The sequence below is a fragment of the Giraffa tippelskirchi genome, chromosome 2 (assembly GCF_054371585.1).
Source record: "Giraffa tippelskirchi isolate mGirTip1 chromosome 2, T2T-mGirTip1v1.2.pri, whole genome shotgun sequence".
Lineage (NCBI taxonomy): Eukaryota > Metazoa > Chordata > Mammalia > Artiodactyla > Giraffidae > Giraffa > Giraffa tippelskirchi.
Genome location: NC_137276.1, coordinates 238,146,110 through 238,169,821, shown reverse-complemented (window position 1 = coordinate 238,169,821; position 23,712 = coordinate 238,146,110).

The following is a 23,712-nucleotide window of genomic DNA, read 5'->3' as shown; positions in this document are numbered from 1 at the left end:
GGGGCTGCGTTCAATCCCCGGTCAGGGCGCTAGATCCCACATGCTGCAACTAAAGACCCTGCAGCAAAAAAAAAACAAAGATCTTATTTTGCAAATTCTCATCGTTGATTGGAAAAAATTTCTCATAATTCGCAGCTGTTTAAAAAAAATTAGAAAATATAGAAACTAAAACCCACCCATAAATGTGTAGGGAACACCAGTGACTGCAGCATCGGACACCACACACGGGAATGCACGTGCGTGTTTTTCTTCTACAAAAGCTTTCAGCCTCCAGCCCCCTTCCCATCGGCCTCTGCTCTGCTCACCAAGAAGCCTGCGCTTTGGCCTCGTGACAGGGGGGTTTCTGTTGAACTCAGAGAGGCAGGGGAGCGGGGCTGTGAAGTTGGGGGCACCGTCTGGCCTGCAGTGGGGAGAGAAGCGTGAGTGCACCCCCTCTGGATCCAGTAACTCCAGGGGCCTCAGGGGAGCCGCCCAGGAAGAAGCCTCTCAAACACGTTCCCTGCGGTTTCTACAGTTACAGCATGTCCCACGTCTTGGGGTTCGGTTGTGGGTTAAATCCTCTCTTGCTGGACATGAAATGTGTTTCCACAGAGAACTTGCCTGGACCTCAGCCTCAGTTTGGTTCTCTTGTTGGACGTAAAAAATGTTTCCACAGAGAAAATGCCCAGATCTTGGCCTCAGGTGGTCCTCTTGTTGGACATGGAAAGTGTTTCCACAGAGAAACTGTCTGGATCTCGGCCTCGGTTGGTACAGATGTAACAGGCAGTACATTCAGGGCTCAGGGAAGTTAGTTCTCAAGCTTCCTTTAGGGCTACAGCGCCTCCTCACCCCCACCCCTTCCACGGTCATGGAGCCTTCTCTTCCAGAGGAAGGTGTTTGGCAACATCAGCCACAAAGACACATACTGAAGAGGAGAAAGGCCACGGCAGGTGGGGCCAGGTTTTCCTCGGGGAGCAGAGGGGCCTTGGACACTCCATGCTGGGCCCCTGCCCCTCCTTCTTGCTGGGCATGCAGCTTTCATCTCCTGGGTGCCTGCCAGAGAGGGGCTCCCAAGACACCAAGCTGGGGTTGGCGATGGGCGAGCTGAATGCCAGGGAACCCGAGACCCTGCCGCAGGTCAGTGCACTGTGGCCAACGGCCGGCCTCACTGAACGGTCAGGCCCTGTGCATCCAGGACACCCTCTCTGGACCCCAGGTGGAGGCGCTGCTGCCCCCGGTGCCCACTTGGGTCTCAGGAGGAGGAAGAGAGACCAGGTTGTCCTTCCCACCTCCTGCCCAGAGAATGACAAAGGCCAGCTCCCAAAAGTCGGAGCAGGGTGGGCAGAGTGAGTCTTGGGTCTCACACGGTCCCTGTGAAGAGGGCTTTACGCTGACTGGATCCCTCTTGACTGGTTCTCCTTCTGTGTTGTCTTCACATCAAATCTCACAAGGATGAGGCAGTCCCGGTGCCCAGACATCACTCGCCCAGGTGCCGACAGCCCTCCTTATTTATTACGGGAAGGGAGACAGGGTGGCTGGTGTGACGCTGCCCTGGACCAGAGAAGAGAGCCCCTAGGCTGTGTCTCTTCCGCCTTCTGAGACCCAGGTGGGCACTGGGGGCAGAGCACCTCCACCTGGGTCTGGAGAGGGTGTCCTGAATGGACGGGCCTCACTGCCCAGTGTGGCTTCAGGGCGGACGGGCGAGAGGGGCACTAACTCCCTTTTAAATATTTCAGACACCACTGAGCTCCTTTTGGTTTTTAGTTTCAGATCTTTTTGAGATGGTCCATTTTCAGAGTCTTTATTGAATTTGTTACAATATTGCTTCCATTTTATGTTTTGATTTTTTGACTGCAAGGCATGTGGGATTGTTACCAAGTCCAAGCTCACTCTGCTTGCTTCACAACAGGCCAATAAATCAGAGGCGAGGTGATGAGACAAGGAATATGACTTTACTTGGGAAGCCGGCAGACTGAGAAGATAGCAGACTAATATCTCGAAGAAACCATCTTGTCAGGGTCTGGATGCCAGCGTCTTTTATAGAACACAGAGCTGGGAGGAGAGGAAATAAAGTGAAAAAGCCATTAATCTGGCGAATGTCTCCTGGATTGGCCAGCCTCGGGAGACGTGTTACTTTCTCTCTGCTGTAGCCATCCAGAGGTGGTCAGGTCCTGAACAAAGGCAGAGGGGCAGGGTTTCCTGAGGCAGGCCATTATGTATGGACAGAATCCCTGTAGTAAACAAACCAACAGGAAGCAAAGGTTAAAGTAAAACATTCAACATGGAGTCAGACTTTGTTCTTCCCTCTAACAATCCCCCACTCTCAGTGTCCACTCCACACTCTTATGGAAAAGGGGTGATGACTGTGCTAATGGCTCCACGAGCTGCATCTTTTGGGGAGTGTCCACTGCTGGTGCCAGTGTTCTGAATATTGAGATTTGTCTTTTGTTTTTCTTTGGAAAGTCTCTACTTCATATGTGTAGACATAAAAATATTTATAATCTAGGTGTTGAGAGTTATGTTTTATTCAGTAAGAATCTTTTAGGATTTCAAAACCAGGAGGCAGCATCTAAAGTTAAGGAATTTAGCACTTTTCTGTGTGGGGGAGGATGCACCAGCCATCTCACTGTAATCATCCCCTTTGATACATGCCTCACCACCTGGGACCAGTATCCTGTCTTCTCCTTCAAGCTTTCCTCAGGGATCACCGTGGGGAGTGGCTGCAGCCTGATGGCTCCTAGAGGGAATGTATTCTCCTTCAAGCGTTTCCTTGGGGATCACCGTGGGGAGTGGCTGCAGCCTGATGGCTCCTAGAGGGAATGTATTCTCCTTCAAGCGTTTCCTCGGGGATCACCGTGGGGAGTGGCTGCACTTTGATGGCTGCTGGAAAGCAAGCATACTTTTCCTTCCTGAGTTTCCTCAGGGTTCACCATGAGAAGTGGCTTCAGTTTGATGGCTTCTAGAGAGTAGGAGGGGGAACCTGGGTCCCCATTGAGATCATCTCAGCAGAGACAGCAAGCACGTCCTGTGACTCCAGACAATCTTCCAATGTTCAGGGTTCAGCCTGCAGGATCCATAGCCATCAGCTCGGCCACCATGCTCTGCACTTAGTTGCTATGTAGCCCTGAAACCTGTACTGCAGGAGGCCCTCTAAATGTGGCGTCCTGTCCAGCAAACTCTCAGTCACATCCTCCAAGCCCAACCCAGGCCCAGCTTCGCTGAGAGGGTCTCACTGGGGACCCAGGTTCCCCCTCCTGCTCTCCCACATTCCATACCTGAATGGGGAGAAGGCAGGGGCTGGGGGCACAGTGCCTACAGGCAGGTAGGGCAGAAGTTCTCCCATTACCCCTTATGGTCCATCCCTGGGAGCACAGTCTAATGTCACTTTAGTAGCAGAGGACATGTGTCCCCAGATCTGGCCCACTCTCTAGGGGGTGTGAGCTGTGAGCACTAACACAGGAAACCCCAGTGACCTGCTTAGGCTAATTAAGACTAGTTTCTGAGATGTCAGCTGAAGTCTGAAAGTAGCTTCTCATTGGGATTAGCCTTCTCCAGACCTAGCTTAGGGGCAGCAAGAGTGCAGTAAGTGGCCCCCAGCTGGGGCAGCCACACAGTGCCTCTCGACAGCCCCATGGAGACTGTGCACCAGAGTGACCACAAGCCCACATTCACCCAGCAGATGGCTTCTGAGAGGTCTGTGACAGACCAAAGCAACCATGAGCCTGTACTCACACAGCAGACAACCTCTGAGAGGTCTGTGACAGACCAGAGTGACCACGAGCCTGCATTCACCCAGCAGATGGCCTCTGAGAGGTCTGTGACAGGCCAGAGTGACTATAAGCCTGCATTCACCCAGCAGATGGCCTCTGAAAGGTCTGTGACAGACCAGAGTGACCACGAGTGTGCTATTAACCCAGTGGACAGCCTCTGAGAGGTCGGTGACAGGCCAGAGTGACCACAAGCGTGCACTCACACAGCAGTGAATTCTTGCCTGGAGAATCCCATGGACAGAAGAGCCTGGTGGGCTACAGCCCATGGGGTCGCAGAGTCAGACACAACTGAGCGCCGGAGCACATACACATGAAGCAGAAACAGACTCAGGGCAGAGAGAACAGGCTGCTGCTCTCCGAGGAGGAGGGGGTGTTGGAGAGGGAGGGGGAGGCTGGGGTCAGCAGATATAGCTTTTATAAGTAGAGTGGATCAACAAGGCCCTGCTGTACAGCAGAGAACAATATTCAGTATCCAATGATAAACTATTAAAGAATATTTTTTTAAAAAGAATGTATATATGTGTATAAGTGTATCCCTGAGCTGTGCAGCAGAAATTAACACATTGTAAACCAACTGTACTTCAAAAAAAAAAAAAATACTGATTAAAAAAAAAAAAAAAAGAACAGACCCTAGCCAATTACAACAGATACTCAACCCAGGAGCACCGAGTGCCGAGCAGTCAGAACACGGACCAACCAGTCAGAAGAGGAGCCGACAGGGGACGGGGCCCCACAGCGGCCCACAGGCTGGCTGCGACCCCTGGGTGCCGTAAGCCACGAGCGTCGCTGGAGGAAATGAGAACTCTACCCACACGACTCCTCCTCAAGCTCAAGATGAAGTGGCTCTGCTTCCCCTGACCTCTTAACTGAAGGGGCCCCGGGACGCCCTGGCTTGGTGCTGAGACCAGGAATGTACTGGTCAGATCCCAATGCAGGGGAGGTCTGTGAGGGCAGCCCTGGAGCGTGGTGGGCCAGGATGAGCGCAGCAGCTCAGCCTGTTCCTCGAAGGTGGGACAAAACAGAGCCCAGGAGGCCGGAAAGCGTTCTAATGGAGGGCAGGCCTCCACATTCGGTGCCTCCGCTCTCTGGCTGCGGCCCAGCTCTGACCCCCCTGTGCCGGTCTGCAGCGTGTTCTGCACACATCCTGACGGCTCTGCTGCTGAGCCCAAAGTGAAGGCTTGTGATGGCAGCCATGCCCACAGGCACCAACAGCACCGACCATCTAGCTCCTGGCCCAACTGCGAGGTCCAGCTGAGACCAGCGGACACGTTGTGAGCTGTGCTCTAGGGTGGCCCCCGTGTCACCAGTAAATGGCAGTGTCACGATGCAGGCCAGCAGGACTTAGCCTGGCGGATTGCTAGAATCAGCGGAGACACACTGACCCATGAACACTTCCGGCCCTGGGTCAGGCAGAGACCCGAACAGGCAGACAACTGCAGAGAGCAGAGTCCACGGCACAGACCAGGTGCCGCCTCCCCGGGCTGGGAAGGGGCGCTGTCTCGGGGGGCGCCCTCGGGATCCCCCAGCTTAAGCATAAAGAGGCTTCAGGCACAAGTGGTGGGAACAAACTCTGAGCTGCTTTTTAAGTCATGCAGGACAGGACACACAGGTGAGTGAAGGCCAGAGGGAATTTACCGTAAAAAACAGTGTCTGGGGAACAGACGGGCTTCGGTGGAGCTGAGCCCAAGGGACTGAGAGTTCGGGCTTAGAAACCCTGTATGCCTCTCTCCCGTCTCTGCCTCCTAATCTACTTAACCCCCACTCTGCAGCCTGACGCCGCCTGTCCTGTGCATCTCCACACTCAGACCGTCCATTCAGTGACAGATATTTGCTTAGCACCTGCCTCTGGCCAGGTCGTGTTCCAGGCATGGGACAGGTGTGAGGAGACAGACAATAACCCCAGTCCTTGGGGAGCAGAAACTCTACCAGAGGCCAGATGCACCCCTCCTGTGGCCGAGCCCCGGCCTCGCCCTCCTCAGCCACCGGCCGGCCCTGCTGGAGCTCCGGCCCCGGACGCAGTTCCGTCTGAGCATCCCCACTCCTCCAAGAAGGCGCCTCCCTGGACTTGCCGCCAGTCAGCCCCTGCCACCCCCTGCCCTGTGTCCTTCTCAGCACGTACCACCCTCTGAAAAGGCCTCCCCGCTACCTGCATCACCTCAGTGTACCTGCCATGTCACATCCTCGGTGAAGGAAGGGCTCAACTGCCCTCACGCCCTTTCTGCTGAGTTCCCACCACAGATTCCCATCACAGCAGCCTAGACGGACTCTCCAAACGGGAGGAGTGGGAGCTCAGCGGGGCCCGAGAGGGTGGGCCCACTGGGCCGCTCAGTGGTAAGGATAGGCAGGGACCCCCCAGCACTGGCTCGGACCAGCTTCCTTCTCCCTGGGACCACGAGGGGGCGAGGCTCTCGTCGCTGCTCAGGGTCGGGGCTGCCCAGAAGGACTGTCAGTTCCACTGTCCTGAGCGCCCTGTGTGCTGCTACACGTTTCACCTGTGTGATCTCAACTCCCCCAGGCAGAAAGCTTTGGGCTACACGCTTGGAAGAATCAACAGGAGTAGTTTAAGGTCACTCAGTGTAACACAATCCAGAGACAAAAGGCCCCACCACCTGCCAGGAGGCCCAGGGACAACACCCAGAAGGGAGCTGCTTGTCTCCTGTTCAGCATCTCATGTCTTCCTTGGCATGAGTCGTGCCCTCCTGGTGCCCAGGGTCTGCTGTGCCTCCAGCATCACATCACACAGTCAGAAGGGAGTGGGAGGAGGAGGGCAGGCCCACCAGCAGAGCTGCACTTTGCTCCCAGGAGCCTGAAGGTGCTGTGTGCCAGCTACCATTCAGGGGTCACATGGTGAGCATGGCAAGGCTGGTCCTGGCCCTATTAGGCTGGACCCCCTGCCTGCTCTTAGTCAGCCCACTGCCCTCTCAGGTTCCAGGTGAAGCCCGCAGGATGGGCAGGAGCCCTGGTGAGGCCACAGAAGCACCTGTGGTGATGCCCTGCCCTGCCCTGCGCTCTCCCAGGACTAGGTTCCGCTTGGGGTTGGGAAGCCGTCAGGGCTCTAGACAGAGGGGGTGACAGGCAGCCACCAAAAAAGGTTTGATTCTTGTTTTTGGTAGCTTGCTTCTGAGATTTGAGACTGTAATACTGGAGTGGGTTGCCATGTCCTCCTCCAGGGGATCTTCCCAACCAAAGCATTGAACCCAGGTCTCCTGCATTGCAGGTGGAGTCTTTACTACCTGAGCCACCAGAGAAGCCCAAGAATACTGGAGTGGGTAGCTTATCTCTTCTCCAGGGGATCTTCCCGACCCAGGGATCGAACCAGGGTCTCCTGCATTGCAGGCGGACTCTTTACCAGCTGAGTGACCAGAGAAGCCCGGAAGGGAAGGCTGCAGAGTGAAAATGATCAGTTGACACTGCTCGCCCCAGACGTGGTCCTGACATCACTCCTCTGTGTCCCACACCAGAAGGTGTTCCAGCACACATCCCCTCTGTGCCTCAGCTTCGGCCCCTGGGACACGGGGACTCTGACAGCCACCCCTTGAGCCTGTGCTGGTGATGAGGTTAGCAAACCCTTGTAATGGATTGAAAGCTGCTGCAGATTCAAACCACAAAGCTATACTGCCGCTCCCCCTGGTTACCAACTGGAACTCACCGCTCACCTCACACACACAGGCTCCCTCTCTGCACTCAGCTGCACAGCTGCCAGTGTGTGGGAGTGCAATTTATCTAACTGTCCCTCGTGGCGGCAGTATGCTTGTTTATGGTCCTGTCCCCATGTTGCTGTTCAGTTGCTCAGTTGTGTCCGACTCTTTGGAACCCCATAAACCGCAGCACGTCAGGCCTCCCTGTCCATCACCAACTCCTGGAGCTTACTCAAACTCATGTCCATTGAGTCGGTGAGGCCCTCCAGCCATCTCAACCTCTGTCGTCCCCTTCTCTCCCTGCCTTCAATCTTTCCCAGGATCAGGGTCTTTTCAAATGAGTCAGCTCTTCGCGTCAGGTGGTCAAAGTATTGGAGTTTGAGCTTCAGCATCAGTCCTTCCAATGAACATTCAGGATTGAATTCCTTTAGGATGGACTGGTTGGATCTCTTTGCAGTCCAAGGGACTCTCAAGAGTCTTCTCCAACACCACAGTTCAAAAGCATCAATTTTTTGGCCCTCAGCTTTCTTTAGAGTCCAACTCTCACATCCATACATGACCACTGGAAAAACCATAGCTTTGACTAGATGGACCTTTGTTGGCAAAGTAATGCCTCTGCTTTTTAACATGCCGTCTAGGTTGGTCGTAACTTTTCTTCCAAGGAGTAAGTGTCTTTTTATTTCATGGCTGCAGTCACCATCTGCAGTGATTTTGGAGCTCCCCAAAATAAAGTCTGCCATTGTTTCCACTGTTTATCAGAATATAATCAATCTGATTTCGGCATTGACCATCTGGTGATGTCCATGTGTAGAGTCTTCTCTTGTGTTGTTGGAAGAGGGTGTTTGCTATGACCAGTGCATTCTCTTGGCAGAACTCTATTAGACTTTACCCTGCTTCATTCTGTACTCCAAGGCCAAATTTGCCTGTTACTCCAGGTGTTTCTTGACTTCCTACTTTTTCATTCCAATCCCCTATAATGAAAAGGACATCTTTTGGGGGTGTTAATTCTAGAAGGTCTTGTAAGTCTTCATAGAACAGTTCAACTTCAGCTTTCTTTAGCATTCCTGGTCGGGGCATAGACTTGGATTACCATGATATTGATTGGTTTGCCTTGGAAATGAACAGACATCATTCTGTCGTTTTTGAGATTGCATCCAAGTACTGCATATCGGACTCTTTTGTTGACCATGATGGCTACTCCATTTCTTCTAAGGGATCCTTGCCCACAGTAGTAGATATAATGGTCATTTGAGTTAAATTCACCCATTTCAGTCCATTTTAGTTCGCTGATTCCTAAAATGTTGACGTTCACTCTTGCCATCTCCTGTTTGACCACTTCCAATTTGCCTTGATTCACGGACCTAACATTCCAGGTTCCTATGCAACATTGCTCTTTACAGCATAGGACCTTGCTTCCATCACCAGTCACATTCACAGCTGGGTGTTGTTTTTGCTTTGGCTCCATGTCTTCATTCTTTCTGGAGTTATTTCTCCAGTGATCTCCAGTAGCACATTGGGCACCTACCAATCTGGGGAATTCATCTTCCAGTGTCCTATCTCTTTGCCTTTTCATACTGTTCATGGGGTTCTCAAGGCAGGGATACTGAAGTGGTTTGCCATTCCCTTCTCCAAGGAATCAACTCTACTACAGTATAAAATATAAATCAAATCACACAAAAAAAGAAAGCGATCTGCCTGAAGAAATGTTTCAGTCTCGTGGCCACTTCTCATGACAGCAACTTTAAAATGATGCTGATGGGCTCTTACTATTCACATGTCTGTTGTCATGAAACCTCCTGGGATAAAACATCAGAAAAAATTCAAGCCAGAGTTAACTTTCAAGAAGCCAATTTGAAGAGGTAAATGGTACTCACAGTGTGTAAAATACAAAACACATGAAAAGATTTTCCACATCACTTTATAAAAGAAATGCAAATCAAAACTACAGTGAGTTATCACCTCATACCAGTCAGAATGGCATCATCAAAAAAATCTACTAACAATAAATACTGCAGAGGTCGTGGGTTAACCGGAACCCTCCCACACTACTGGTGGGGATGTAAATGGTGTAGCCACTATTGATAAGTATATGGAGGTTCTTTAAAAACTAAACAGAGAATTACCATATGATCTGGCAATCATACCCCCTCCCGTTAGTTCTGGAGAAATCGTAACTTGAAATGTCACGTGCAACCCTATTTTCAGGGCAGCCCTATTTGCAACAGACAAGACGCAGAATCATCAAAATGTCCATCGATTGAAAAATGAAGACTAAGTGGTACAACTTCGGAATAGAAAACCACTCACAGCCGCTAAAGGGAGCCTCCCACACTGACGCTGAGGATGCAGACTGGGGAGAGCCGCTCCGGAAGACAATGTGGAGGTTCCTTAGACTATGGATATGAGAATGAAATTATGATCCTTCCTAACACCACATGCAAAAATAAACCCTGAATACATTAAAGATCAAAATGGAAGGGCAGATACTGTGAAATTCTTGAGGAAAATATAGGCAGAACATGCTTTAACATAAATTGCAGCAAGTTCTTTTTTGACCCACCTCTTAGAATCATAAAAAATAAACAAATGGAACCTAACAAACTTTAAAAGTATTTTCACAGCAAATGAAACTATAAATGAAAGAAAATGACAACTCTCAGAATAGGAAAAAATTTTTTGCAAATGAAGATATCCATAGGGGATTTGTCTGCAAAACGTACAAACAGCTCATACAGCTCAATAAACAAACAACCCAATTTAAAAAATGGGCCAAAGGTGTAAATGGATATTTCTCCAAAGAAACCATACAGGTGGCCATAAAGCACATAAAAAAATGCTCAGCATCTCTAATTCTTTGTTGTTGGTTCCTTAGTCATTAAGTCTTTTCCTACTGAAAGGATTAGGTGGGCCTCCATAGGGGGGTCAGGGTCCCCAAGAGGAAATAAACTGCAAATGGCAGGCTTTTTTTTTTTTTTCTCTTTACAAGATTAAAGGAGGCTCCTTTAATCCTGTGTTGCCATGACAACATTTGGTTTGGCCTGAAACTAACTTTGAGCTGCTAATGGCTCAGCAAAACCATACATCTGACTCAAGGAAATGCTTTTCTTAAGCTACATTAATGACACTATGTATTTCCTTGGGAATCTATCTTTCTTCAAATTGGTTCTTCCTGAAACCAACTTTTTCTCAAACCTTGAGAAAAAGGTTGAGCTGCTAATGGCTCAACAAGCCAATATGTTTGTCTTACTCATGGAAATGTTTTTCTTAAGCGATGTTAATGATACTATGTATTTGCTTGGGGATCTGCCTTTCTTTAAGACTCATGTAAATTGCTTTGTGCTGATGCTATATCAAAATGCTTATTAGGAGAGGAGCCTTGTGCAACCCTCAGCCTTGAGGTGTTTCTTTTATCTATGATTAGCAGCTTGCTAACAAGTATGAAATGCCTTGCTAAAAAATTAGCAAGGAGGCACTCTTTCTGTCCCCTTCTGATGTCTATGTCAGAAACTTTCTCTATCCCTTTTACACTTTAATAAAATTTTGCTACACAAAAGCTCTGAGTGATCAAGCCTCGTCTCTAGCCCCAAATCAAAATCCTCTCCTCAGGAGGTCACAAATACCAGATCCGTTCACAGCTCACTGCCCAAAGCTTTCACTACTCTTTACCACCTCATGGACTGTAGCCCGCCAGGCTCCTCTCTCCATGGGATTTTCCAGGCAAGAATACTGGAGTGGGTTGCCATTTCCTTCCGGAATCTTCCTGACCCAGGTTGGAACCAGCATCTCCTGCATTGGCAGGTGTGTTCTTTACCACTGAGCCACCTGGGAAGTGGAAAAGAAAGTGTCTTAGAGAAAGGTAAACCAAAAGGTGAACGAGGTGTCACCTCACACCAGTCAGAATGGCCATCTCAAAACATTTAAAACAATAAATGCCACAGGGGGTGTTGAAAGCAGTGAGCCCTCCCACTGTGGTGGGAACGTAAACTGGTGCATTTGCTATGGAGAGCGGTGGGGGGTTCTTTTAAAAACTAAACACAGAAGCGTCAAGTGACTCAGCAACCCTACACCTGGGCACAGATAGGGAGGCGACCAGAAGTTTAAAAGACAACTGCTCCCCAGGGATCATGACAGCACCAACTGACAGGGACAGAAAGGACAAAATAGTTGATTAAATAGTTAATCCCACTAAAGGATTATAAGTAAAAAAAATATGGGAAACTCCTTTAAGTTAATGATTACTCAAGAAACCAGGCTTCCTTAGCAACAAAACCTGGCAATAGAAGCATGGGAGATGCCCCTAAACAATAAAATAATGGTGGCATGAGACCCACATCCTGCCCAGTGAGCTCAATAAATTAATGACCCCAAAAGAGGCGCTGTGCACTCACACCAAAAAAATCACTTATGGGGAGGTGAATTTTCAAAATGAAAAACCTTCCTTATACTGAGACCTGAAAATATTTTTCCATCTCATCCTCTGTCGTCCCCTTCTCCTCCCACCTTCAATCCTTCCCAGCATCAGTGCCTTTTCCAATGAGTCAGCTCTTCGCATCACATGGCCAAAGTACTGGAGTTTCAGCTTCAGCATCAGTCCTTCCAATGAATATTCAGGACTGATTTCCTTTAGGGTGGACTTGTTGGATCTCTTTGCAGTCCAAGGGACTCTCAAGAGTCTTCTCCAACACCACAGTTCAAAAGCATCAATTCTTCAGTGCTCAGCCTTCTTGACCATATACGGAGGGACAAGTAAACTTCCTGCCCTATTTGGGGAAGGAACTGAGATGGAAATGTGACATCTACTCAAGAAAGACAAAGAAGGTCTTCCCCTGCCCACTTTTCCTTTGATTATAAACTGTAGCCTAGTTAAGTTCTCAGGGGGCAGTATTTCTCACCTGCCTGCTTGTAAACCTCGCAAATGTCCTAGTTTAATAAATCACTTCCTATCTACCACTTTGCTCTTGCTGAATTATTCTCCATGCTAATATAAAGGACTATGGTACCAGAGCTCTTCGGAGCTCCCCTGAAATGACACCAGTCAGTTTCGTGGGTACAATAGCTAAGACATGGTAGCAACCTAAGTCCAGAAGCACAGATGAATGGATAAAGAGGAAGGGGTACATATACACAAGGCAGTATCACTCAGTCATAAAGAAGAATGAAATAATGCCATGTCCAACCACAAGGGAGAAAGTAAGGATGATCATATTAAGTGAAGGGAGACAAGGCAGGACGAGTATCATATGATATCACTTCTCGTTAAATCTAAAAATTGATACAGATGAACTTCTTTACAAAAGAGAAACGGCCTCACAGACTGGAAAAGAAACTTAGGGTTATCAAAAGAAAGGTAGGGAGCAGGGAGTACTTAGCTGCTCCGGATTAACATGTGCGCCTTAAAACCAGTGCCGAAGGGCTCTCGATGTTCACAGGGTCTGTGGGGCTCTAAATGCTACCAGCCCTGAAGAAACGCCCTGGGGTGAAATCCCCGGACGAGGTTTCAGAACAGGACTGACTTTCAAGAAGCCAGAGTCAAGAGGTGAATTGTACTCACACTGAATAAAATATAACCACATGGAAAGATATTCAACATCACTAAGTATTTTTTATAAGGCTTCCGTGGTGGCTCAGATGGTAAAGTGTCTGCTGCAATGCAGGAGATCCACGTTCGATCCTTGGGTCAGGAAGATTCCATGGAGAAAGAAATGGCACCTCATGCCAATATTCTTGCCTGGGAAATTCCATGGATGGAGGAGCCTGGTAGGCTACAGTCCATGGGGTTGCAAAGAGTTGGACACGACTGAGTGACTTCACCAATTATTTTAAAACGCTGATAAAAATTACAGTGAAGTATCCCTTCCACTGATCAGAACGCCCATTGCCAACAAAAATCTACAAAGAATAAGTACTGGACAGTGTGTGGAAGAAAGGGAATCCTCCTCACCGCGGTGGGGATGCAATTTGGCGCAGCCACCATGGAGAACAGTATAAAGGTTTTTTTTAAAATCTAAGCATAGAGCTACCCTATGATCAGACAATGTCAATCCTAGGATTAGATATGAAGAACATTAAAATTTGAAACAACTTGCCCACTCTGATTTTCATGGCAGCACTGTTTACAATAGCCAAGACAGAGAATCCACCAAAATGTCCATCAGCAGAAAAATGTAGACTATAAGGTATAAATATACCAAGGGATACTCTTCAGCTGGAAAAAAAAACTAATGCCATTTGCAGTAACGTGGACTGACAGATTATCAGAGAAAGTGAAGACCGAGAGAGAAAGACAAATGCCGTACGCGACCACTCACAGGTGAATCTGCGTATTCACACCAATGAACTATTTTTTTTAAGAGACTAACAGACTTAGAAAACAAAGGTATGAATATTAAAAAGGAAACTTAGTGGGGAGGGATATATTACAAGGTTTGGATTAACATATACAAACTAACATATGTCAAATATATTATCAAAAAGGAAGGATCTACTGAATAGCATAGGGAACACTACTGAATACACTCTAACACACTCTAGTAATCTATTCAGGATAAGAATCTGAAAAAGAAGATACACGTTTATGAACAACTGAATCAATGTCTTGTACATCTAAAACAAACACAACACTAGACATCAATTCTACTTTAATATAAAATAAAAATTATATTTAAAGATAAAAAAGGTGTCATGATAAATGCTGCCACCTTGCGGCTCTATCCGCTAAAGGAAAACGTAAAACCTGTGCTTATAGGCGATTTATATTTACAAGGCCTCCAGGGCAGTCAAGAAAAAGCACCTGCTTTCAAGACATGCCCTGGGGTATGTTATCAAAAAAGAATTCAAAACAGAGCAGACGTTCAAGAAGCAAATCTCAAGAGCTAAGTTTTACTCACTCTGTTTAAAAAAAAAACATGAAAATATGTCAACATTGCTAAATATTAGAGAAATACAAATCAAACTACAATGAAGTATTTCCTCACACCGTTAACTATGGCCATTGTCCAAAAGTCAACAAACAATAAATCCAGGAGAGGGCGTGGTGAAAAGGGAACTCTCCTACACTGTTGGTGGGAGTGTAAATTGGTAACAGCCTCTATGGAGGACAGTGTGGAGGCTCCTAAAACAATGAAAGTGAGAATGGGACTAGACCGCTCCCTAACATCACACACGAAAATAAAGCCCAAATCACATAAACACCTAAACGTAAGGATGGATACTATGAAATTCTTGAGGAAAATATAGGAAGGACATGCTGTGACATAAATCATAGAAAGATCTTTAGGATCCACCTCTTAGAATACTGACAAATAAAATAAAAATAAACAAATGGGATCTTATTCAACTTAAAGGCATCGGCACAGCAGAGGAAATCATAAATACAACAAAAAGAGAAACCCCAGAATGCAACTAATATTTGTGAACAGAGACACCCCTGAGGAATTCATTTCTGAAACATACAAACAGCCCATACACCTCATTACAAACAAACAACCCAATCAAATAGGGGCAAAAGATTTAAATGAAAGTTTCCCCAAAGAAGACATAGAGATGCCCTTGAAGGACGTGAAAAGATGCTCACCAGCTTAACTATATTTTTGTTGTTGTTAACAATAAATTTATTCATTTATGTATTTATTTTTAATTAAATTTAAAAATAATAATAAAAGACAGCTGCACCCCAATGTTCAGGGCAATACTATGTACAATAGCCAAGGCATGGAAGCAATCTAAGTGGACAAGGACAGATGAATGGGTAAACAAGATGGGGTACATACACACAGAGAAATATTACTCAGCCATAAAAAGGACAACATCACGTCATGCCCAGCAACAAGAAAGGAAGTATAGATGATCATACTAACTGAAGTTAAGTGAGACAAGGAAAGACAAATATCATAGGATATCACTTAGAGGTGGATTCTAAAAAGGATACAAGCAAACTTCTTTAGCAAACAGAAATGGCCTTGCAGACATAGGAAAAGCACCTTATGGTTACCAAAAGGGAAAGATGGTAGGCCGTGAGAAATGAGCAGGTGAATATGAACATATACGCACTACTAGGATGAGGACCCCTGCTCAATGCTGTATAATAAATTATATGGGAAGATAACCTGAAAAAGAACACACATACTGATGCAATGAACATGAACTTGGGCAAACTTTGGGAGATGGTGAGGGACAGGGAGGCCTGGCCTGCACGGTCACTGGGGTTGCGAAGAGTTGGACACAACTGGGTGACTGAGCAACAACATACGTTTATGCATAAGTGAATCACATTGCTGTACACTTCAAAAAAGAAAAACAAACAAACATGCCATACAACATTGTAAGTCACCTCTGTGCTGTGCTGTGCTGTGCTGTGCTGTGCTGTGCTTAGATGCTCAGTCGTGTCCAACTGTTTGTGACCCATGGACTGTAGGCCTCCAGGCTCCTCTGTCCATGGGGGTTCTCCAGGCAAGAATACTGTAGTGGGTTGCCATGCCCTCTTCCAGGGGATGTTTCCAACCCAGGGATAGAACCCATATCTCCTGCATGCAGGCAGATTCTTTACCAGCTGAGCTACCAGGGAAATCCAAGTCATCTCTACACCAATATAAAATAAAAATGAAAAAAAAGAAAATGCTGACTCCTATTTCCCTCAGGCCATTGTGACCTGGAGCCTGGGCAGGCCTGGGTCCCACAGATGGACTGTCTTGGCCTGATGGAGCTGGGGAGGGTGCACCAGCCAACAAAACCTCCTTTGGGACCTGAAATGCCCATTCCCCTCTGCATGGACCCACAACCTCCAGAGGCAAGTGGGCCCTTCTAAAGCAAGTGCAAGCCTACTGCACCCAAAGGACAGTGGAGCCTCTAGGCTGAAAGAGATTTGAAAAGTCCCCTGGTCTCTATGTCCTCGGGGCTGGGGTTCCCACCTTCAGCCTCCTCCTTAGGGTCACCACACCTACAGATGACAGCACCCTCTGCAGAGTGCTGTTGCAAGACCTGGGATGTGTCCAGCGGATGGGGTAAGGAAGGAAGAAGGGACGGGACACAGACCCTGGGTGTTTCTTCTAGCACATTCCACTCTAGCTGACAATCCAGGAACAGGACTTTCCCTAAGGTTCTGGTTGCTCCTCTACACATGGACATCACCAGATGGTCAATACTGAAATCAGACTGATTATAATTTTTGCAGCCAAAAATGGAGAGGCTCTATACAGTCAGCAAAAACATGACAGGAAGCTGATTGTGGCGCAGATCACGAACTCCTTATTGCAAAACTGAACTAAAAATGAAGAAAGTATGGAAAACCCCAAGAGAAACTCGAGCCCTTTCCTCTTTGCTCAGGTACATTCCACTCTATTTCTCAGCCCAAGAAGCCAACTTGCCCTAAGGCTCTGGTTGACCCCAGGAACCAAAGGTGGGCATGAAAAAGTGCTGCTGCCTGCTGGACGTTTCCTGTAACTGCAACGGGACCACCACAGCTTACTGAAGTGAAGTGAAATGAAGGTGCTCAGTCTTGTCCGATTCTTTGTGACCCTGTGGACTGTAGCCTACCAGGTTCCTCCATCCATGGGATTTTCCAAGCAAGATACTGGAGTGGGTTGCCATTTCCTTCTCCAGGGTATCTTCCCTACCCAGGGATCGAACCCAGGTCTCCTGCATTGTAGGCTGACGCTTTACCGTCTGAGCTACTATTCACAAGTGGCTTCTCCCGTGGCTCAGCTGGTAAAGAATCTGGCTGCAATGCAGGAGACCTGGGTTCCATCCTTGAGTTGGGAAGATCGCCTGGAGAAGGGATAGGCTACCCACTCCAGTATTCTGGCCTGGAGAACTCCATGGATTGTATAGTCCATAGGGTCACAAAGAGTCGGACACGACTGAGAGACTTTCACTTTCACAAGTCCTGGGTATCTGTTAATGACAGCTGCCCTCGGGAAATGTCCTGGGGCAGGGATTGCAAAATAAATTACAAACACAACTATCTAAAAGCCATTTGCCACTTGTGTATTTTCCTCACACTCTTTTTTTTTTTTTTTTAATTTTTTTTTATAAATTTATTTATTTTAGTTGGGGGCCAATCACTTCACAACATTGCAATAGTTTTTGCCATACATTGACATGAATCAGCCATCCTCACACTCTTAAAAAGAAAAAAAAACAAACAAACTGAAACCACTGCTGCAGGACAAGATGCACAGTATTCCTAATTCCTGCAGAAATGCTGATTCAAACGACATGGAGAAATCAAATCCCACCAGTGAGAATGGCCGTCCTCACAAGTTCACAAACAACAAACTCAGCAGAGAGCCTGAGGAAAGGGAACACCTCTGCACTGTCGGTGGGAATATTCACTGGCAACAGCCTCTGTGCAGTCTCCGTATGCCAGAAAAAATCTGTCCAGAGAGCTAAAGGAAAAATCTAACATGCCCACACCTGTGACTATATCCCAAGAAACCATCACTCAGAACGACACAGGCACCCCAACATGCACTGCCCCATCCCTCACAACAGACTAGACGGAACCAGCAAAATCTCCACTGGCCTATGGGACCGTCAACAAGATGTAACGAACACATACAATGGATATGTATTCAGCCAAAAAAAAAAAAAAAACAATGAAATTACAAAATTATGTCACGGGTAACCACAAGGATGGACCTTGAAGGATCATACTTAAAGGGAAATCAGCCAGTCAGCAGAAGACAAGAGCATATGATATCCTTTATAGATAAATTTTAAAAAGAGAAAATAAAATAAATAAAAAATAAAAAAGAGATGCAAAGGAAATACTTTACACCACAATGAAAGACTGAGAATTCAAACACAAACAAAGGGCTCACATAATAAAAGTAGCACTAACAACGAATTTGGAAGCTGGGGCTAACATATGCATAGAAATCTGTATCTGTAATAGATAATCCAGAAGGATTATCCTCTTCCTTCCATATATGAAAACATGAATATTTATCCATACATGTATATTCAGATATGAAATAGAGAGAAAATTCTATTTAATATGTGAAATGCACACCTCTATATGCATAGAAAATGTGTCTTCATATATGAAATATGCACCCATATTTTCATAAATGAAACAGAAAAATCCTAATTTCATATATGAAATATGTATCAATATTTTCATATAGGTGCTGCTGCTGCTAAGTCACCTTAGTCGTGTCCAACTCTGTGCGACCCCATAGACGGCAGCCCACCAGGCTCCTTCATCCCTGGGATTCTCCAGGCAAGAACATTGGAGTGGGTTGCCATTTCCTTCTCCAGTGCATGAAAGTGAAAAGTGAAAGTGAAGTCACTCAGTCCTGTCTGACTCTTCGCAACCCCATGGGCTGTAGCCTACCAGGCTCCTCCGTCCATGGGGTTTCCCAGGCAAGAGTACTGGAGTGGGGTGCCATTGCCTTCTCCGTTTCATATAGGAGATACTGAATATTCTATTTCCATATTTGAAATAGGCACCCATATTTTCATATATGAAATATAGAAAATTCCATTTTCACATATGAAATATGTACCTGTATTTTCATATGTCAAATATAGAAAATTCTATTATTTTTCATATATGAATATGCTATATTTTCCTTTACGAAATGCAGGAATTTCTATTTTCTTATATGAATATACTTACCCATATTTTGATATACACAACATAAAAAGATTAAAATAATGTCATTTTCTGCAACATAAACTTAGAGATTACATTAGTAAGTGAGGTCAGAAAGACAGAGACAAATACAATGATTTCACTTATACTGGAATCTAAAATATGACACCAGTGAATTTATCTATGCAACAGAAAGACTCACAGATTAAGAAACCTAATGGTTACCAATGGGGAGTGGGAGGTGGAGGGGCAAGACAGGGGTAGGGGATTAAGAGACAAAAAACACTATGTATAAAATAAATAAGCTACAAGGACATAGTATACAGTAGAGGGAAATATAGCCATTATTCCTGGAGAAGGGAATGTCAATCCACTCCAGTATTCCTGCCTGGAGAATTTCATGGACAAAGGAGCCTGGTGGGCTTCAGTCCACAGGGTTGCAAAGTGTTGTACAAAACTGAGCAATTAGCACTTTCACTTTGTAATACCTTTAAATGGAGTATAGTCCATAAAAATGTTGAATTACTATGTTGTACAGACTGGTTCCAAATAGGAAAAGGAGTACATCAAGGCTGTATACTGTCACCCTGCTTATTTAACTTATATGCAGAGTACATCATGAGAAACACTGGGCTGGAAGAAACACAAGCTGGAATCAAGATTGCCGGGAGAAATATCAATAACCTCAGATATGCGGATGACACCACCCTTATGGCAGAAAGTGAAGAAGAACTAAAGAGCCTCTTGATGAAGGTGAAGGAGGAGAGTGAAAAAGTTGGCTTAAAGCTCAACGTTCAGAAAACTAAGATCATGGCATCTGGTCCCATCACTCCATGGGAAATAGATGGGGAAACAGTGGAAACAGTGTCAGACTTTACTTTTTTGGGCTCCAGAATCACTGCTGATGGTGACTGCAGCCATGAAATTAAAAGACGCTTACTCCTTGGAAGGAAGGTTATGGCCAACCTAGATAGCATGTTTAAAAGCAGAGACATTACTTTGCCAACAAAAGTCCGTCTAGTCAAGGCTATGGTTTTTCCAGTGGTCATGTATGGATGTGAGAGTTGGACGGTGAAGAAAGCTGAGCGCCGCAGAATTGATGCTTTTGAACTGTGGTGTTGGAGAAGACTCTTGAGAGTCCCTTGGACTGCAAGGAGATCCAATCAATCCATCCTAAAAGAGATCAATCCTGGGTGTTCATTGGAAGGTTTGATGTTGAAGCTGAAGCTCCGATACTTTGGCCACCTCATGTGAAGGGTTGACTCATTGGAAAAGACCCTAATGCTGGGTAGGATTGGGAGCGGGAGGAGAAGGGGACGACAGAGGATGAGATGGTTGGATGGCATCACCGACTCGATGAACATGGGTTTGGGTGGACTCCGGGAGTTGGTGATGGACAGAGAGTCCTGGCGTGCTGCAATTCATGGGGTCGCAGAGAGTCGGACACGACTGAGCGACTGAACTGAACTGAACATGCAAATCAAATATAGTAATGTACTTCAACCATATTTCATCTTAAAAACAAAAATAGCTGATGGCTAACTATGAAACCGTTTACCACAGATTGGGACTTGAACCCATGTGCTGGGACTCAAACCCAGCCAAAACCCTGCTTGAGACTTGAACCCACACGGCTGGGACTCAAGAACCAGCAAAAACTCACAGTACCTGGTTTCAGGGCCTAATAAAGCTCAGGTTCTTCATGTTTCATCCCAGAAAGAATTCAGCGAGAGACAAAGTGATAGCTAAGAAATGGATTTATTCAGATTCAGAGAGAAGCACACTCCACAGAGTTGGGGCCATTGCAGAGGGCGAGGGGAGCCTGGAAATGTGGGGTGGTTAGTTTTTATAGGCTGTGTAATTTCATATGCCAATGAGTGGGAGGATTATTCCAAGTATTTTTGGGAAAGTGAAAGTCGCTCAGTTATGTCCAACTCTTTGAAACCCCATGGACTATACAGTCCATGGAATTTTCCAGGCCAGAATACTAGAGTGGGTAGCCTTTCCCTTCTCCAGGGGAATCTTCCCAACCCAGGGATTGAACCCACATCTCCTGCATTGCAGGTGGATTCTTTACGAGCTGAGCCACACAAGGGAAGCACATTTTGGGGAAGGGGCAGAGATTTCCAGGATGTGGGCCACAGCCCCCTCCTTGGTCTTTTGGCAGGGCCTGGGAACTGTCATGGCGCCTCTGGGTGTGTCATCACACTTGCTGACTGAAGATCAAGGTCTAGGCTTGTCTGCCATCTTAGTCCCATTTGATCCTAATCGGTTTATGCTGTGTCCTTGGGCCATGTCATCCTTTCAAAAGTTGTGCCCTGCCCCTTTCCCTCCTGTTACAGCTACAAACACGAGAAATAATCAACAGAAAAATAATTACCAAAATAAACACATGAAATTTTTAAAAAAGATTCCATCAAGAAACAAATTTAGATAAGATTTTTAAAAACTACATAAAGTAGATTTAATTTTGCTTCACAAAAAACTAATAGTCAAGTTTATTAGTCTAACTACAGGATAAATTTGGTTTTTTAAAAGTTATGTTGCTTAAGTGTAAATAGATCTATTATGTGCAAAAAAAATAATAGTTATGTTGCTTTTGTCTGTGTTCTCTGACAAAACACTTTATTTACTGTTATTTTTGATGCTTACATTTTTATTTCAGTTCACAACACCCTAATACAGAAGTCACTTAGCAATCTCCTTGTTTCACATTAAGACTTGTTTATGTATTAAGATGTATTATCTTAACTCTTTACAAGTGTTACCCAAATGGCACGATTTTCATCATGGTCCCTGGACTGATGTGTGAAAATCTACTAAATCAGAAGCTCTGGAACTGCAGTCTGACAACTATAGTTAATAAATCATCCAGCTCTATACAGCCAGCAAAAACAAGATCAGGAGCTGGCTGTGGCTCAGATTGAAAGGTTTCTGCTATGAGCCATGAACGATGCTGGGATTCTTGGCCTCTGGAGGAGAGGAATTCAATCTGGGGCCAGTGGTGGGGCTTGATCGCTCAGAGCTTTTGTGTAACAAAGTTTTATTAAAGTATAAAGAGATAGAGAAAGCTGACACAGACATCAGAAGGGGGCAGAAAGACTGCCCCCTTGCTAGTTGTTAGCAAGAAGTTATATACCTATAAGCAAGCTGCTAATCAGAGAAAAGAAATGCCAAAAACCGAGACGGTGGCACCAGGTCCGTCACCCACAACATGTACTTTGGGAAAGCATTGGCACAAGGTGAGTCATCCTGGGCCATAAAGCAATTAACATGAATCTTGAAGAAAGGCAGATTTACAAACAAATACACGGTTTCATTAATAGAGCTGCGAGAACACTTTCATGAAGAAAACATACCGGTTTGCTGAGCCATTATCAGTTCTGAGTCTTAGGTGGAACCAACCTGAAGAAAGGCAGATGCTAAGGTAAATACACAGTTCATTAACGTAGCTTAAGAAAAACATTTAATAAGAAAAACGCATTGGTTAGCTCAAGGTTCAGGTGGAACCAGGTGTCATCATGGCAACACAGAATTTTAAAGGAACCCTTGTTTTAACTGTGTACAGGGAAGGACAAAACAGTCTGACGCTTGTAGTTTGTTTCCTCCTGCTGCTTAAGAGAAAGAAAAAAATGTCTGACACTTGCAGGCTATTTCCTCCTCTTGGGGACCCCTAGCCTTCCTGCCTGTTACCCCCTCATTCCCAAATTTTCTTTTAGGAGAATTATGTTGCCTAGGGAAAGGGTCATCGTTCTAATTCCATAACTGCTTTTGAGCTGATAAGCGGTGTCGTCCCTAAATTGGTGAGGCAACATAGACTCTTAACCCTCATATTGAGGATCTCTGATCAGGGGCCCCAAGTAGTAGTTGGAGGAAGTTGCCGCAGTTGCAGGAGTTTGAGCAACCATTTGCAGCTTAAAAGCCTTCATGCGGCTAGAAACAAAGCCAGCTACACAGTTACAGATGTAGGGAGCAAACAGCAAAAACAGAACAATCAGCAAAGTTGAAAGTCACGTTATGTCCATAGTTAAGGTACAAAGTGTTGCAACAGTCCATATTAGGATTGTTAGATGTCATCAGATTAAGAAGAATCATGACATATGATTGTTGTCGAAGGTATTTGTAGACTTGGAGAAAGTCCTTTCCCTGAAGTGGAGATGCCTACCAGAGGAAGCCTTCCACTGATGAAAAGGGGAGTGCTCCGCAGACTTAGCCATTAGACTGATTATGGAATGTGGAGTAGGAGTGAGCCCAGGACACGAAGGGATTATCTTGAGGGTCAAATAGCAGACTCAGGATTTTTGGAGCCAGCAGAAGCAGGCTCACATGGTTTATCAGGCCCATCTGGAAAGTAAAAAGTAAAAGCATAAAAACATAAAATGACATCACTAGTTCTGGTCAGGGTGTCACCTCTTAACTCGAGTGTGGTGCATCCACGAATCAGTTCCTGCCACTTTGACAGCTGTGGGAGAAGAAAGAATAACCTGGGAAGAGCCTTCCCAGAGAGGCTTGAGAGATTGCTCCCCAGATCCCAACATCTTTATTAGGAACTCGGTTCCTGGTTCAAACAGTGGCTTGTTTGACTCAGAGGCTGTGTTAGAAGTCACCTCCTGAAGTTTCTTTAATGCCTGTTGAAAAGCTGAGAGCTGAATTACATAATTAGTTAATTTCAAGGCTTCAGGGTCTATAACAACGTCTGCGCGTAAGAAGGGTCTTCTATAAATACATTCAA